The sequence below is a fragment of the Pan troglodytes genome, chromosome 16 (genome assembly GCF_028858775.2).
Source record: "Pan troglodytes isolate AG18354 chromosome 16, NHGRI_mPanTro3-v2.0_pri, whole genome shotgun sequence".
NCBI lineage: Eukaryota > Metazoa > Chordata > Mammalia > Primates > Hominidae > Pan > Pan troglodytes.
This window is the reverse complement of record NC_072414.2, coordinates 90052525-90071309: the sequence shown is the minus strand read 5'-3', so window position 1 is coordinate 90071309 and position 18785 is coordinate 90052525. Positions and strand designations below refer to the sequence as shown.

The 18785-nt window shown below is 38.8% G+C and overlaps 1 long non-coding RNA gene across 2 annotated transcripts in view; it reads left to right on the top strand.

The window, feature by feature from the left end:
- Positions 1–18785, top strand: part of LOC107968441 (uncharacterized) — a 59468-nt gene that overhangs the window by 39132 nt on the left and 1551 nt on the right. The gene's annotated exons all lie outside the window — the stretch shown is intronic.

The following is an 18785-nucleotide window of genomic DNA, read 5'->3' as shown; positions in this document are numbered from 1 at the left end:
AACCAAACACTGCATGTTCTCACTCATAGGTGGGAATTGAACAATGAGAACACTTGGACACAGGAAGGGGAACATTACACACCAGGGCCTGTTGTGGGGTGGAGGGAGCGGGGAGGGATAGCATTAGGAGATATACCTAATGTAAATGATGAGTTAATGGGTGCAGCACACCAACATGGCACATGTATGCATATGTAACAAACCTGCACATTGTGCACATGTACCCTAGAACTTAAAGTATAATATATATATATATATATATATATATATATATATATGTAAGAAAAAAAAGTGGGCATAAATGTGGTTCCATTGCAAAAGAATTGGTACCATGAAACATTTTGTTTCCTTTTTCTCTCTTTTGGAAATGTATTCTTTGGAAGGGTTAGGATGGTTGAAAAGTGGTTAAATAAACAGCACCGTCTGGCCATTGTCAGTAGACTGTCTTAGAGTATTAGCTGTTTATTTCACTGACATATTCTGAAGGGTCTATAGGGGACTCTTTCAGAAGTCAGGACCTCAATGTAATATACAAGCATTGATTCTGATATTTCCCTTGATAACAGTGCTCGACCATGTTGGGGTCGTAAGTCAGTAAGGTTCATTGGCTCCTGTAATGCTCACTGTCACCAGTAATAAGTACAAAGGACTTGCTCTAAAAGCTGGCTTATAAAACTTTAAGGAAACTTGGATTGCTTAAGTGAACTTGCAAGGCTCTAGGGGGGCCAAGCGGGCCTTAGTTGTCTACTTATATTAATTTCACAGAGTTTAAAGGGTCAAGAAAGGCGGTCGGTGATGCTTATTAATTTATGAAAGACAGCCTCTTGTCTGTCTTGCTATCTTGTTTTGACCATTCTGCCCTTCCTTTTAGAAAATTTAATGTAAATTAAACCTTACCAGACAAGAGTGCCCTAAAGATTAAGTCTAAAGTTCACAGCTGGACTAAAATGATCCAGAGATACTACGTTTTTTTCCTGGCACAATTTCACTTGAAGTGATGTTTGAACAATAGAACCACAGAGTGGACATAAAACATGAGAAGCAAAAGCAATTAGAGGCATACTACAGTTAGTCAAGGATTAGGATATTTAAAAAATATGAGATATACTTGCTTCTAGGGATTTTTTCTTCTTCTTCATCCAAGTAATAATGGCTTGTAACAAGAACATTTTCTTGGCCTTAAGTGGGGGCATGGTTCTTGTTAAGATGGAAATGTTTGTGTGTCACAGCAATGTCTCAAAACATATCTGACTGCTGAGGCCAAACCTTGCTGAGGAGTGGGAAAAGGGACATGGAATATTGCCATAGAAATAAAGCCAGTCTTCCTAATGGGAATGCTCCTTTTTGGCTGATTTTCTTTTGGATAAAGAGGGAAGGCCACAATCATGTAAAGGCAGACATTTAAAAATGCAGTACCTATTTTAATCCTGAAAAAAACGTTAAATTATTTCCTCAATTTACAGATGCAGGTATTGAGACTCAGACCAATACATTTTCTGAGGTTTGTACATCTAGTAATTTGCCCGAGGAGTACTAGAAAATAAAGGAGTCCCCCCACCCCTATCCAAAACCAAGGGATCAGATTGAAGGCCACCACTGCCATGCTAGACTCTTCTTCTAGGAGGCTTTTTGAGCAACACATCCAAAGGAGGGAATAGCCAAGACCTTGACTGAGGGATGGGAACTAGATCAGCTTGGTTGCAGTGCAGTGGGCTTGGAGGTGTGAAGGGAATGAAAAGTAGAGTGGAAAGGTAGCAGGCAGACATGCAGGGTTAAGTAGGCTAGTATTTGATTTTTATTCTAGGAGCAGTGTGAGATATTTGGAGGGTTGAGGCAGGAGATACTCAGATTTGTTAGAAAGGTTACATGAAAGACCACCACTTCCTGTTTGGATGAAGTAGTTGGTGGCAGATTAAGCTTCTATAGAGAACAACTAAAAAAACCAGATAAAATATAGAAATCATCAGTAAGAAGGTAGTAGAGGGCTGCTGAGGCACAGAGGAGAATGGAGAGGACTGTGAAAAAGTGAGTTGACCTCTGCAGCCTCTTTTAAACTAGGTTCCATTGCTGGTTTTAGGTACTGCAAGAAGCTAAAAATTCAGAATTTTCACTAGTGGTAGGCAGCTACTAGACAGTAAAGAAACAAATAGAACTTCTGGAAGAAACTTGGTAGTCCTCTAACATGCCACTAATGTTTCCCCTAGGGAAACTGAATTCTGAGACTATATGGAGTGGGGAGGCAAAAAACCTTAACAGAAGTCCTCTGAAAAATACGCAACAGAGTTCACCAGTCTTCATAGTGTCAAAAGATAAAGATTAGAGTTCAGAGCTCACTATGGGGAAGAGATCCAGTGAACACATCAGACTTAGGTGAAAATCTTGGAGGCTTATACCTTAAATAAAGGCAAACAGAAAGTAGATTGAGCCTTACCTTGACTACAACACAGAATCAATATAGCATAGTGTGTGATTAGATTTGTGTGAGCAGCTATTACTCTCTTTGCCTAAAGGAGGGAGAGGTATATGGTCCTTGGAGGAAAATAATGTCACCTGGAGTCTTCAAGCTATAGAAACAGTATCCATTACATTAATAATTTTTAGACATGCCAAAACAGAGGCTCACATGATTGAAAATCAAGAGAAAAACAATCAAAAGGAATAGGCCCACAGAGGATCCAGATATAGAAGTTTGTTAACAAAACTTTTAAATAGCTTGATGTATATGTTTAAGGACATGGAGAAAAAAGCCAAAAACAGAGAGGATGAGTAGAGTTCCCAATTTATAAAGCACACGAGTAATTCTAGAACTAAATAATACAGTATCAGTAACAGAAATTTGTACATAAGAGTAAGCAGAATTAGTGAGCTAGCAGAAAAGTCAACTGAATGTCTCTGTGCTTAAGCACAGAGAGCAAACAGTAAGTAATACAGAAAGGAACACTAAGAAATATGAGGGTCACTCAATAGATCTAACATAAAATGGAATTCCAGAAGGAAATAATAGTGAATGAAGCAGAAGCAATATTTAAAGAGATAATTCCTGAATGTTTTCCATAACTGATGAATGATATTAATTTACAGGTTTATGGAAGCTCTGTGATGTCAAGAAGTGTAAATATGATATCACCATATTTTATTAGAAGTAAATATTGAGTACAACTGCAAATAACCACAGACAAAAATATAATGCACATTATCACCATCCTGGCTAACACGGTGAAACCCTGTCTCTACTAAAAATACAAAAAAATTAGCCAGGTGTGGTGGTGGGCATAGTCCCAGCTACTCAGGAGGCTGAGGCAGGAGAATGGCGTGAACCCAGGAGGCAAAGCTTGCAGTGAGCCGAGATGGTGCCACTGCACTCCAGCCTGGGCCACAGGGAGAGACTCTGTCTCAAAAAAAAAATGCACATTATCTTCAAAGGAACAATAGTTTTGATACCTGAATTCTCAACAGAAACAATGGAAGCCAGAAGACAGCAGAAGAATATCTTCAAAGTACTAAGAAGAACTCTTTTGCCTCCAGAAAAGAGAATGGATTTTGGAGTTAGAGTTGGCTACAGACGATACAGGAAGAAAAATTAGTAGGTTTATAGAGTATTATAGTTTATTCTAAGAGGTGATTGTGGTTTACACTAGAGTGATGATGATGGAGATGAAGAGAAGTGGATTGATTAAATGAGTATTTTGGAAGTCAAAACCCTCAAGAAATAAAGCAAACCAACCAATCACTTCCCATCCCCGCAAACACTCTGTCTCATCTTCATGATTATTTTCTTTTTTTCTTGAAGGTTTTCTTAGCCACCTCATGGACCATCTGGTTGGCTGAGATGAAAACACATAAGTTCCATAAGATAGTCTCTTCGATAACCAAATTCTCTCTCATTCTTGTCTTCACCTCTGATGCTTAGATAGTGATTGAGTGCATTTCTGTTTCTCTGTGGAGAATTCCATGTGACACCCTGATAGAAATGTTGGTAGGGGGCATTAGCTCGCGTCCCCCGTCCCATCTTATCCAACTGTGTATAGTTAGAGTATGGGTTTATAGACAAATGGATATTCACTAGGCCAGGGACTGTATTAGGTAGATGTGGTATCTTTTTTGGAGTCCTTCAGTTCAGAGAAGTCTGGACAAAGGAAAACTAATTTCAGGTCTGACTTAACTGAATCTTAAATACTATCTCTGTCCATTACTCTTTGTGCAAGCTTGGGGCTCAGTTTCTTTTATTTGGAAAGTGGAAGGCTGGGCATTGTGGCTCACACCTGTAATCCCAGCACTTTGAGAGGCCGAGGAGGCGGATTACCCGAGGTCAGGAGTTTCAGACCAGCCTGGCTAACATGGTGAAACCCCATCTTTACCAAAAATACAAAAATTAGCCGGGTGTGGTGGCATGCATCTGTAATCCCAGTTACCTGGGAGGCTGAGGCCAGAGAATCACTGGAACCTGGGAGGCAGAGGTTGCAGTGAGCCGAGATCACACCACTGCACTCCAGCCTGGGTGATAGAGTGAGACTCCATCTCAAAAAAAAACCCAAAACATTGAGAGACTGAGGCAGGCGGATCACAAGATCAGGAGATCGAGACCATCCTGGCTAACACAGTGAAACTCCGTCTCTACTAAGAATACAAAAAATTAGCCAGGGGTAGTTGTGGGCTCCTGTAGTCCCAGCTACTTGGGAGGCTGAGGCAGGAGAATGGCGTGAACCTGGGAGGCAGAGCTTGCAGTGAGCAGAGATCACGCCACTGCACTCCAGCCTGGGCAACAGAGCGAGACTCTGTCAAAAAAACAAAACAAAACAAAACAAAACAAAAAAACAACCCCCCCCCCCAAAAAAAACACAAAACAAACAAAAAAGAAAGTGGGAATGGAGTCTGGCAGAGCCTTTCTCTCCAGCAACTGCCATCTCAGTTCCAGGTCCTGTCTCCATTGGTCTGTCTCCTCTATTCCTAGAGGCCCCAGCTGGCTCTGTGGCAGCCTCTGTGCCTCTGTGACCTGTAGGTACTGGGAAATTTGTAGGACAGATGCCAGGACATGGAAACAGATGGGAAGACCAGAACACTGAAGATCAGTTCAAAAATTCTGGAAGTAATCTGGGAAAGCTTAATTTAAAATGTGGCTGTTGGAAGACCCTGCCTACCCACTTTTGCAGATGGACGCCTGCCAGTGCTTCTGCCAGCATGCATACAACAGGGACCCACAGTCACCCTGCTGGAGCACTTTTGCTGCTGGCAACCCCTGTCCGAGTGTTGCTGCCAGCAGAGTGGGAATGCCTAGGCCCCCAGCGTAGTAGATGGTTAACCTTGAGGGGCCAGAGAACATATCTGTGAGCCTAGTTCCAGTACCCCAGGGTTAGAACATGCAGTCCAGGAGTGCTGAGCTTAGCCTTGGCCCCCTGGAAGCATGCAGAAGCAAAGCCATTCAAGTTAACCCAACTTATAACATAGTAGAGGTGTCAAGGACATCAAAGAATATGAAAGCAAAAAACCCTATACAAAGATGGCAACTTCAAACATTAAAGGAACATCAGCCAACACAGATGAGAAAGAACCAATGCAAGAACTCTGGCAATTTTAAAAGCCAGAATGTCTTCTTATCTCCAAACAACAGCACTAGCTTCTCAGCAATGGTTCTTAACCAGACTTAAATGACTGAAATGACAGGTATGGAATTCAGAATCTGAATGGCAAAGAACTCATTAAGATACAGGAAAAGGTTGAAACCCAATCCAAGGAACACAGCAAAATGGTCCAAGAGCTGAAAGACAATGTAGCCATTTTAAGAAAGAACCAAACCAAACTTCTGGAAATGAAAAATTCACTTCAGGAATTTCAGAATACAATGGGAAGCATTAATAACAGCAGAGACAAAGCTGAGGAAAGAATATCAGAGCTCAGAGACTGTTCCTTCACATCAATGCAGGCAGACAAAAATCAAGGAAAAAGAATACAAAAATGAACAAAACCTCTGAGAAATATGGGATTATGTAAAGAGACCAAACCTATGGCACATTGGTATTCCTGAAAGAGATGGAGAGAGAGCAAACAACCTGGAAAACATAGTTGAGGATATTGTGGACGAATATTTCCCCAGCTTTGCTAGAGAGACTGACATACAAATTCAGGAAATTTGAAGAACCCCTGTAAGATGCTATACAAGACAACCATTGCCAAGACACATAGTCATCAGATTCTCCAAAGTCAATGTGAAAAAAAAATTCTTAAAGGCAGCTAGAGAGAAGGGGTAGGTCACATACAAAGGGAACCCCATCAGGCTAATATTGAAACTTTCAGCAGAAACTTTACAAGCCAGAAGAGAGTGGGGGCCCATCTTCAACATTTTTTTAAAAAAAGAAATTTCAACTAAGAATTTTATATCCAGCCAAACTAAGCTTCATAAAGAAAGGAGAAATAAAATCTTTTTTTCAGATAAGCAAATGCTAAGGGAGTTCATTACCACCAGACATGCCTTACAAGAGGTCCTTAAGGAAATGCTAAATATGCAAACAAAAGACCATTACCTGCCTCTCCAAAAACACACGTATGTACATATCCCACTGAAACTCTAAAACAACCCCATAATCAAGTGTACATAACAATGAGCTATTAATAACGACATGATGACAGAGTCAAATCCTGACATATGCATATTAACCTTGAATGTAAATGGGCTGAATGCCCCACTTAAAAGACAGAAAATCGAAAGTTGGATAAAGAAGCAAAACCCAACTGTGTGCTGTCTTCAAAAGACCCATCTCACATGCAAGGACACTCACAGGCTCAAGGTAAAGAGATGGAAAAAGATATAGCAAGCAAACAGAAAACAAAAAAGGGCTGGAGTTGCTATTGTTATTTCAGACAAAACTGACTTTAAACCAGCAATGATCAAAAAGGACAAAGAAGGGTATTGCATGAGATGTGTATTATGTACACATCTGTATCATGTGTACATAATATGTGTACACATATGTACACAAATATGTATTATGTATACATACATAAATATATACATACATAGATATGTATGTATCTGTACAGATACACTTGACCAAATGGACCAGATAGACATCTACAGAATATTCTACCCAATGACAACAGAATGTACACTCCTCTTATCTGTACACAGCATATACTCCAAGATTGATCATTCATACTCTCAGTCATAAAAAAACTCTTAAAAAATTAAAAATATCAGAAATCATACCAACCACACCTCCCAGACCATAGGGTAATAAAAGTAGAAATCAATGCCAAGAATATCACTCAAAACCATATAATTACATAGAAATCAAACAACTTGCTCATGAATGACTTTTGGTAAAGAATGAAATTAAGGCAGAAATAAAAAAAATATTGAAACTAATGAAAATAAAGATACAACACAGCAGAATCTCTAGGACATAGCTAATGAGGTGTTAAGAAGAAAGTTTATAGTGCTAAATGCCTATCTCAAAAAGTCAGAAAGATGTCAAATTAACAACCTAACATCACACCTAGAGGAACTAGAAAAACAAGAGCAAACCAACTGCAAAGCTAGCAGCAGAAGAAAAATGACCAAACTCAGAGCTGAACTGAAAGAAATTGAGATGCAAAAATTCATTCAAAAGATTGATGGACCAAAAATTGGTTCTTGGAAAGAATAAGTAACATTGCTAGACCACTAGCTAGATTAATAAAGAAAACAAGAGAAAAGATCCCAATAAACACAATCAGAAATGACAAAGGTAACATTACCACTGACCCCACAGAAATACAAAGAAACTCTGAGAGCATTACAAACACCTCTGTGCACACAAACTAGAAAACCTAGAAGAAATGGATAAATTCCTGGAAACATGCAATCTATCAAGATTGAATCAGGAAGAAATTGAAATCCTGAACAGACCAATGACAAGTTCTGAAACTGAATTAGTAATTAAGAACCTACCAACCAGAAAAAACTCTAAACAAGACAGATTCACAGCTGAATCCTACCAGACATGTAAAGAAGAGCTGGTACCAATCCTACTAAAATAATCTCAAAAAATTGAGGAGGATGAACTCCTCCCTAACTCATTCTATGAGGCCAGCAGTATTCTGATACCAAAACCTGGCAGAGGTACAACAACAAAGGAAAACATCAGGCTGATATCGCTGATGAATATAGATGAAAAAATCCTCAACAAAATATTAGAAATCAAATGTAGCAGCACATTGAAAAGTGAATCCATCATAATCAAGTAGGCTTTATTCCTGGGATGCAAGGTTGGTTCAATATACACAAATATATACATGTGATTCATTACATAAACAGAACTTAAACCACATGATCATCTCAATTTATGCAGAAAAATCTTTTGATAAAATTCAACATCCCTTCATGTTGAAAACCCTCTACAAACTAGGCATCAAAGGGATATACCTCAAAATAAGATCCATCTATGACAGACTTACAGCCAACATCATAATGAATGGGCAAAAGCTGGAAGCATTCCCCCTGAGAACTGGGACACAACAAGGATACCTACTGTCACCACTCCTATTCAACATAGTACTGGAAGTCCTAGCCAGAACAATCAGGCAGGAGAAATAAATAAAAGGCTTCCAGATAGGAAGTGAGGAATTCGAATTTTCTCTCTTTGCAGATGATATGGTTCTATACCTAGAAAACCCTGTAGTTCCTACCCAAAGGCTCCTAGAACTGATAAACAACTTCAGTGAAGTTTTAGGATACAAACTCAATGTACCAAAATCCGTAGCATTTCTATGCATCAATACTGTCCAAGTTGAGAGCTAAATCAAGAATGCAATCCCATTCATAATAGCCATAAAAAGAATGAAATACTTAGGAATACAGCTAGCCAGGGAGGTGAAAGATCCCTACAATGAGAATTACAAAACACTGCTAAAACAAATCAGAGATGACACAAACAAATGGAAAAGCATTCCGTGCTCATGGATTGGAAGAATCAGTATTGTTAAAATGGCCATACTACCCAAAGCAATTTACAGATTCAATGCTATTTCTGTCAAACTATCAGCATCATTTTTTTTCCACAGAATTAGAAAAAATAAACTCTTCGAAAATGAAGATGAAACCAAAAATAAAAGCCCAAATAGCCAAAGCAATCCTAAGCAAAAAGAAGAAAGTCAGAGACATCACACTACCTCACTTCAAACGATAATACACTACAGTAAACAAAACAGAATGGTACTGGTACAAAAACAGACACATAGATCAATGGAACAGGCCAGAGTACCCAGAAATAAAACTGCATAACTATAACCATCTGATCTTTGACAAAGTTGACAGTAACAAGCAATGGGGAAAGGACTCCCTGTTCAATAAATGGTGCTAGGATAACTGGCCAGTCATATGCAGAAGATTGAAACTAGACCCCTTCCTTGCACCATATATAAAAATCAACTTAAGATGGGCTAAAGACTTAAATGTGAGACCTAAAACTATAAAAACCCTAGAAGGAAACATAGGAAATATCATTTTGGACACAGGTCTTGGTAAAGATTTCATGTTGACATCTCCATATGCAATCGCAATAAAACAAATATAGACAAGAGGGACCTAATTAAACTAAAGAGCTTCTGAAAGCAGAAGAAACTACAGCAGAGCAAATAGACAACCCACAGAATGGGAGAAAATATTTGCAAACTATGCATACAACAAGGGTCTAATATTCAGAATCTATAAGAAACTTAAATCAACAAGCAAAAAGCAAACAGCCCTGTTAAAAAATAGGCAAAGAGACCCGGGTGCGGTGGCTCACGCCTGTAATCCCAGCACTTTGGGAGGCCAAGGCAGGCGGATCACGAGGTCAGGAGATCGAGACCATCCTGGCTAGCACAGTGAAACCCCGTTTCTACTAAAAATACAAAAAATTAGACGGGCGTGGTGGTGGGCGCCTGTAGTCCCAGCTGCTGGGGAGGCTGAGGCAGGAGAATGGCGTGAATCCAGGAGGCAGAGCTTGCAGTGAGCCGAGATCATGCCACTGCACTCCAGCATGGGCGACAGAGCGAGACTGTGTCTCAAAAAAAAAAAAAAGGCAAAAAATATGAACAGACACTTCTCAAAAGAAGACATACACACAGTCAACAAGCATATGAAAAGATGCTGACTATCACTAATCATCAGAGAAATTCAAATCAAAGCCACAATGAGATACCATCTCACACTAGTAAGAACGACTATTATTAAGAAGTCAGAAAATAAAAGATGTTAGTGGCATTGCAGAGTAAAGGGAATGCTTGTACACTGCTGTTGGGAATGTAAATTAGTTCAGCCACTGTGGGAAGCAGGTTGGAGATTTCTCAAAGAGCTTAAAAGACAACCACCATTTGACCCAGCGATCCCATTACTGCTTATATATACCCAAAGAAATACGTCATTCTACCAAAAAGACACATGTACTCTTATGTTCATCGTGGCACTATTCACAATAGCAAAGACAAAGAATCAACCTAAATGCCTATCAATGGTGGACTGAATAACTAAACTGTGGTACATATACACCATGGAATAACATGCAGCCATAAAAAGAAGAAAACCATGTCCTTTGCAACAACAGGGTTGCAACTGGAGGCCGTTATGCTAAGTGAATTAACGCAGGAACAGAAAACCAAGTGGGCATGCTCACTCATGCTGGGCTAAACTTTAAGTACACATGGATACAAAGAGAGGAACAAGAGACGCTGAGGCTTACTTGAGGGTGGAGAGTGGGAGACGGATAGGGTATAAAAACTACCTATCAGGTACTATTCTACTATCTGGGTGATTAAATCATTTGTACACCAAACCCCGGTGATACATGATTTACCTATGTAATGAACCTGCACGTGTATCCTCTGAGCCTAAAATAAAAGTTTAAAAAGGAGACTTTGTGATTATATAACATATTAACAAGTTCCAGGGATTAGGATGTAGGCAACTTTGGGTGCTAATTTTTAAGCTTAATATAGTTTGATTTTTTTTATTGAGGTAAAATATACATAGACATAAAATTTACCATTTTAACCATTTTTAAGGGTACAGTTCTGTGACATTAAGTACCTTCACATTACTGTGCAACCATCACCACCACCCGTCTCTGGAACTTTTTCTTCTTCCCCAACTGAAACTCAGTACATGTTTAACACTAACTCCTTATTCCGCCCTCTGACCCCACCCGCCCCTGACCCGGATGCCATCCACCATTCTACTTTCTGTTTCTATGAATTTGACTACTCCAGGTACATCATATAGGTGAAATCTGTAGTATTTGCCCTTTTATGACTGACTTATTTTGCTTAAAATAATGTCATCAAGGTTCATTTATGTTGTAAGCTTGTGTCAGAATTCATTCTTCCATTGTAGTATATACCACATTTTTGTTTAGTAATTCATCTGTTGGTGGATATTTGTGTTGTTTTTACGTTTGGCTATTGTCAATAATGGTGCTATAAACATGAATATACAAATATCTGTTGGAATTCTTATTTTTCTTACTTTTTTTTCAATGTCCTCACTTTTACGATATCTTTACTTTTGGGTATATGTCTGGAAGTGGAATTGCTGGATCATAAAATAACTTTACCTATTTTTTGAAGAATTGCTGTACTGTTTTTGACAGTGGCTCTACTATTTTACATTATTACCAGTGATGTAACATGACTCTACTTTCTCTCCATCCTTTCTGCTATGGTTTCAATGTTTGTCCCTTCTGAAACTCATATTGAAACTTAATCTCCAATGTAGCAGTATTGAGAGATGGGGACTTCAAGAGGTGATTGGGTCATGAGGGCTCTGCCCTCAGGAATGAATTAATTCACCCATGGACTAACGGATTAATGGATTAGTGGGTTATCAAGAAGTGGGACTGGTGGCCTTAAAAGAAGAGGGAGAAAGACCTGAGCTAGTACACTCTGTCCCCTCATCATGTGATGCCCTGTGGCACCTTGAAACTCTCTAGAGTCCCACCAGCAAGAAGGTCCTCATAAGATGCAACTGCTTGACCTTGAACTTCCCAGTTCCAGAACTGTAAGAAATATATATATATATACATATATATATTTTTAAAAAGTAAATTACCTAATTTCATGTATTCATTTATAGCAACAGAAAATGGACTAAGATACTCTCCACAAACTTATTTTCTGTTTTTTGATAATAGCCATTCTAATGGGTGTGACATGTTATCCCATTGTGGTTTTGATTTGCATTTCCCTATTGATTACTGATATTGAATATCTTGTCCTGTGTTTATTGACCATGTGTATATTTTCTTAGGAGACAAGTCTCCTTTTCTCATTTTAGCATCAGGCTGTTGAGGGGTTTTTTTGAATTGTAAGAATTCTTTAAATAATATGGATATTAATTCCTTATCCCATATGTGATTTACAAATATTTTCTTCCATTTTGTGGGTAGCCTTTTCATTCTGCTGATAGTGTTTGAAGCAGAAAAGTTTTAAACTTTGATAAAGTTCCATCTACCTGTTTTTCTTTTGTTGTCTGTGCTTTTGGTGTCATACCCATCAAGTCATCACTAAGTCCAATGTCATGAAGCTTTTCCCCTATGCTCTCTTCTAAGAGTTTTATGGTTTTAGTCTCACTCTGTTGCCCAGGCTGGAGGGCAGTGGTGCGATCTCAGATCACTGCAACCTCTGCCTCTGCCATTTAATAGAAAATAGAAGAAAGTTAGAAGTTTATTTGTAACTTCTAATGTAATAGAAAATAAGAGAAAGTTAGAAGTTTATCTCATGTAATGAAGTTCAGAAATGGGCAGTCCAGGGATGGTGTGTAACCACTGGGGTTTTCAGGCATCCCAGTGACTTCCAGCTCTTTATTCTACATTCCCGGGATTGGAGTCCTCATCCTCCTATTCTAAGATGGAAGCTGGATTTTCACTTATCACATCACATTACATCATGTAATATCACGTTACCATCTAATCACATCATATTAATGCCACATTACGGCAGTAGGAGGAAAGAAACTCAAACCTCTCCTTTTAAGTGAAACTCCCTGGAAGAATCACACAACACTTCCACTTACTACTCAGTTGCCAGATGTTGGTCACATGACCACACTTCTCTGCAGGAGAGGCTGGGAAATGTAGTCTTTTACTGAGTTAACCCTGTGGAGCTGTGTGGATAAAGAGGAGAGAGAAAATGCATCATTGGAAGTCAACTTGAAGTTTCTTTCACACTTTCGAATACCTTCAACATAAAACTTGGTATACATGAACTCTTTGGAATTTTTAATTCTATGTCCATACTGTTGGATAATGATGCATATAAAAATAATAGAGAAACAAATGTTGGACACTCATCACTGCTACAGAACAGTATATACATCCGCAGGAGACTTGCTGGAACGAGCGCAAATGGCTCCAGTGAGTTCTGAGCTTTTTAACTCAACTCTAGTCCAATCCCCTTTGGGGTGCCCAAACCTTTCACTGGTAAGTGGTTGGGTAATCTTTTATTTCTACATGCTAGCTTGCCTTTGAGGACACATTGCTTTGTTAGGAATTTGTATATGATCTCATGGCACATGACCCACTAAAAGGGAGCAGGCTTGGGCAAAACGTCAGATGGAAATTCATGCAGCTTATCTGGCCTACCCATCTGGTCACCAGAATCCTGACTGCAGTGTCTCCTTGAAATTCACCAGGCCCAGAGATCTAATTACAGAAAAATCTGAAAGGAATATTTAGCATGGATCTAAAAGAGTCAACAAAAGGGTTAAAAACTGAAAACAAATGCAAAGTTTACTACAGAGTTAAATCTAACAAAGACATATGCATTCACATGCATATATTATGGGTAATCCTTTTTCATGAAGACATTACTGGAATTCTTGGTCATGTGTGACTAAGGAAACTCTCTTTGTCCCATCCAGTTCAGTTCCTCTTCTTTATTACTCAGGTATTTCTCTTCTTTGTGTCTAGTTTGTTCATGTCCTTTGCCTTTGCTTTAGAATTTGCTTCTTTGATTAAGATTTCTCAGAATTGCTATAAGCTGTGACTCATATTCTGTTCCCCTAAAGTGATTATCAGTTATATTTTTTAGCTCCAAGGGTGTACAGGTCCATGCAATGCTGAAATTTAGTAAGGCTTTCTCTCCTTCAAAATCAGGCTGCCATATATTAGCTTCTGGGAGCATTGCCTGTTTGCTGCAGGTTCTATGCTGTCTCTTCTCACCACTAAGCCTAGTGTTGGTAATCAAAGGTTCAGTTATTAAGTAGTTATCATGCATATAAAACATGTTTCTACCATGGGAAGTCCATAATCTGGTTGATAATAATGATTCTGGAATAATCTTGTAATTTGGTCTCCAAAGCAAATCTAAGAACATCTTGAAGCACTTTTTTCTCAAGCTGGGGAGCCAAATGTTTTACTTTTTAAAAAAAGTTTTCTACGTAGGTGGACTTGGAGAAAAAAAAAGTTAAATTGAGGAATACTTACATCAGACATTTGCTGACTATGGGACACCATGCATGATCAACGTATGTTTGCTCATCTACTTCAACTTCCCTCAACATTCTCTGTTCTCTGTAACTGTAAAGTAAATTTGTTATTCTTTATCTAAACAGTTCTGAGAGTACTGGGAATGATAATAATTAAAGAACAGTCCAGATAGCCAAAAAACAAAAACAAAAACAAAAAGCTTAGGACAGAAATCCCATATTCAAGACTCAAATCTTGAAATGTGTTTGTGAAATGTGGGTAATGATAATATACTTACCCCATTCATCTCCCAGAATTACAAGAAGAAAGAACTTAATGTTAGAGTGCTTTGTAGACTATAAATACCATAGAAATGTCAGCTGTTATTACAACCTTTATGCCAATGTTTTCCTAGTTCTTCTTGGCTCAAAGTAATGAAAAGTTTTTAACATTTAATTTTTTTTACAGTTTCATTTTTTGTCCTCAAACAGTTTTGCTTTATCTTAGTTATGAGTGATAGGAATCCAACTCAAAATAACTTAAGCAAAAAAGAGAGCTTGTTGTCTCATCTTACTGGGAAGTCAGGTCTGTCTTCAGGTATAGCGAGATCCAGGGGCTCAAATAATGTTGTCAAGGCTCTCTCTCACTCTCAGTCTGCTTCCCTCTTTTTGTGGGCCAGATCCTTTCCTTTGGGCTTAAGTTTCCTCCACAGGAAGAAGGGATGTTGACATTGCCCTGAAACTTAACAGAAAGAGAGCTTCTTTCCCCCAGTGTCCACACATCAGTTCCAGGGAGATTTACTTGGGACAGCCCTGTTTGGATGGCTGCTGGGAGTGACATCTATCACATGTGAGATGGGCTTCCTTGATTGGGTGATCTGCTTACTATGCTGTCTCCTGCAGTACAGGATGCAGTAAGGACAGGATCCTGTAGTTGTCCATTTAGCTGAGGCCCAGGGGTGAGAGGAGGGGAACTCTAAAGGTAGGCTTGTTGGGTGGAAGTGAACTCCACTTGTCTTTTGCAAAAGATGAGATCAGGACTTTCAGAGAAGATGAAAAATAAATAGTGAGTAAACATATGAAAACATACTCTACTTCATTAATAAGGAAATTAAAAACATATGAGGTATAGTATACCAACTAGGTGGGAAAAATTTAAAAGTCAGATAATACAGATTTGGAGAGGCTAGAACAATGATCTCTCTGATATACTGGTTAAAGTATGATCTGTTATAACTACTTTGGAAAATAATTTGCTATTATCATGAAGGTTGAACATTCATGTATGCCATGATCTAGCAATTCTACCCCTAAATATATCCTAGAAACTTTGTGTATGGTGTGCACATGGTGTGCAGGAGCTGTATGCAAGGACGATCATAACCAACTTATCCCTAGTAGCAGTAAAATTATAAGCAACTTAAATGTCCATCAGCAGGAAGACAAATAAATACGTTTTAAAGTAATCCTATGCTGCAGTACCTTATCCAGTGAAAACAAACAGCAGCAGCGTGAACTAATATCAATTAAGCTTAGAAATATAGTGTTAAGTGACAAATCAAGTTTCAAAAGACTAACTACAGTATGGTACAATGTGTAGAAAACTCGAAATAAGAAAAATGAAATAACATTGTTTTGTTGAATAACAAAAGCAAGAGGAGCATAAATATGAAATTAAAAATACTATGTATTTTTAATTATTTAAAATATGAAATTAAAAATACTATGCATTTTTAATTAAATTCAAATATGAAATTAAAAATACTACCTCAGGGGTAGTTCAAGTTGCTGGGTAATGGTACTGGTGTTTTCAGGTATTTTTAAACTGTGCATCGTAACATACACACATGACATATATTTGTATATATGTTACATCTATTATTTTATATTCTGAAATATTAAGTAATAGAAGCATGTAAACACGAAACATATGTTCACTATGAGTTTTTCCAAACTAGTTAAATCAAAAATACTAAATTCAGTAGACATTAATCTCATTAATCTGCATGTACCTAAGGAAATTTAAGAGTAAAAACGTGATTTATAGGCAATTATTGTTATGTATTAGGATACATGAAAAGTTTAGCTTGGTCAAGTACCTAATGGAACATTTGATAAGTTACCAAACTGTAAAAGACATGAAGAAAACAACAAAGGAAGGGCATACCTTTATGCTATGCCTGACCAAATGGAAATTTGGATTACGTATACAAAATGGGGGGAGGGTGGTTTAAGAAATTTATTTTGAATATTTACAGCAATGTTTCCTTTCCACCTCATAGATACTACATTAGATCATGGAATAGTTACCCCAGTGGGGCTTCAAAAGATTTGTCTTTTCTTTTTTTTTTTTTTTTTTCAGCCATAGCTGTTTGATTGGAGAATAAAAGTCAGCATTAGGTATTGACAACATGATTTTAAATCATATGGAAAATTTTCACTCATATGGGAATAGTTTGAATTTGTATTCCTGTTAGAATTTTAGAACTGGATTTTTGCATAGCCTGACATTTCCCTGAAAGGAATTATAGTTAGGTAAGGAGCAAGGAGAATTACCTATAACAAATAAAGGTGATAGAAAGAAGGATGGAAAAAGAAGGCAGAGGGAAAGGGAGGGAGAGGGAAAGAAAGAGAGAATGGGATATTGGAGAGAGCAGGTCTTGGTGATGCAAATGCTGAGGTCTAAATTCTGGCTCTGCAATTACTAGCTGTGTGACTTGGACAAGTTCCTCAACTACTCTGATGTTCCTGAGGCCCATCTGTATGTAGGGACTCCAGCCTCCACCTCCCCATGTTCTTGCGCTCACAAACTGCAGGCAGCTGGAATCTGAACTGGGAAGGACCAATGATGAGATGCAGAGAAGAGCCACATTCTGAATGTTATGTAATGTTATGAATGTTTTTTAGACAGCATGTCAGACATGCTGTCTATAAAAGAGCATGACTACCGTGAACATGTCTAAATGTGAACAAACAATTTGAAAGCAGTATTTGGAGAGAGTGGACGTTACCCTCTAAAAGAGGTAAGGGTGGATGGCTAATGTACCCTAATATAAATAAAAATAGCTATTTTTTTCTGATGCCTGCCCTTTAGTTGAGCTAAGGACTGTCTCTCTCTGTTTAATGCAAGTGGTGTGTATGGTTTGCAGATGGAATGTTAATTTCACAACGTATTTGTGCTGTGCATTCTACCATGTTTGATTGTTCTTTCCCAACAGTGATGCCAAGCTAAAAAGGAAGGTGAGAGGGTGTTGAGTCCATTGTTAGGGGCAGATTAAGTGTGCAAGAGTTTTGTTTTCAGACAGTGGACAATTGAGGGGCACCACCTCCAGGCACTTCTCTCTACTTTTGGAAGCAGTGGTAAAAAGGACATAGGCACTGGTGCCAGGCACACCTGTCGCTAAGTCCTGGTTCTGCAATTTAGGGCTGTGTGACCTCAGACAAGTTTCTTACCTCTCTGAAAAGTGAAATAACCATACACATTCTTTTCACTGCCTCCTGATCTTGGCGTGTTAATCTTGCCTTTTAATATTTCCCTATACATTTGACCATTGCATTTGGCTTTCTTCATTTGAGATGGGGTCCAATTTTGGCAGACTGCACATTGTGTCACCCGCTCTCTGTTACCTTCAACCCCAGTGAAGTTCAGACCAAAGGGCCTGAGCTTTCTTCACAGCAATTACAATAATCACTATTGATAAGTGTCTGTCATCTGGGGCATGTCATGATGATCGCTTCCTCTTGAGAGGTACTAATGTCAGCACAATGGCTCAGCAATTCTGTGCAATGGCAAAGATTCTTGCTCCCCACCCACTCCAGGGATTTCCACCCTAATACCCTGCTTATCTTGCTCTAGGGAAGTGACACCACTCACATGCTTTTCCTGAATGGGGCTCCAGTACCTAGTCCTTTCCTCCTCTACAGCCCTGGGCTGGAAAGCATAAGATAAAGTTCCAAGGTTTTCCGTCAGTCTTTCATTTAAGCTGGAGTTGGGGCATCAGTGACAATCACTCAGATTCTTTATGTTCTGCTCTGACTTTTTTGTTTTTTTGATGCTTTCAAGGACAAAGCTCTTCCTATCCAGAAAATAGCCCAACTCCAAGAGTCTTGGTAGTCCAAATGCCACTACTCTCCAAAGGACCCCAAATGGCTCCGTTTGCCCTTCATTTCTCTCAGCAGTATCTTCCAGCACCAAGTCTGTGTTGTCTTCCTTGAAGAAGAGAGAGGGAGGGGTCTGGTGTATCCTCGACACCTCCTGCCTATGTGGTTCTTTGCTGTTGGTGTCTCCCTGGGAGCTGAGCCTAGAGAGGGGAGGCTGGGACCAGGGGCACAAGTGCTAGCCACAGGTGCCAGAGGATGCTGTGATTTTCAC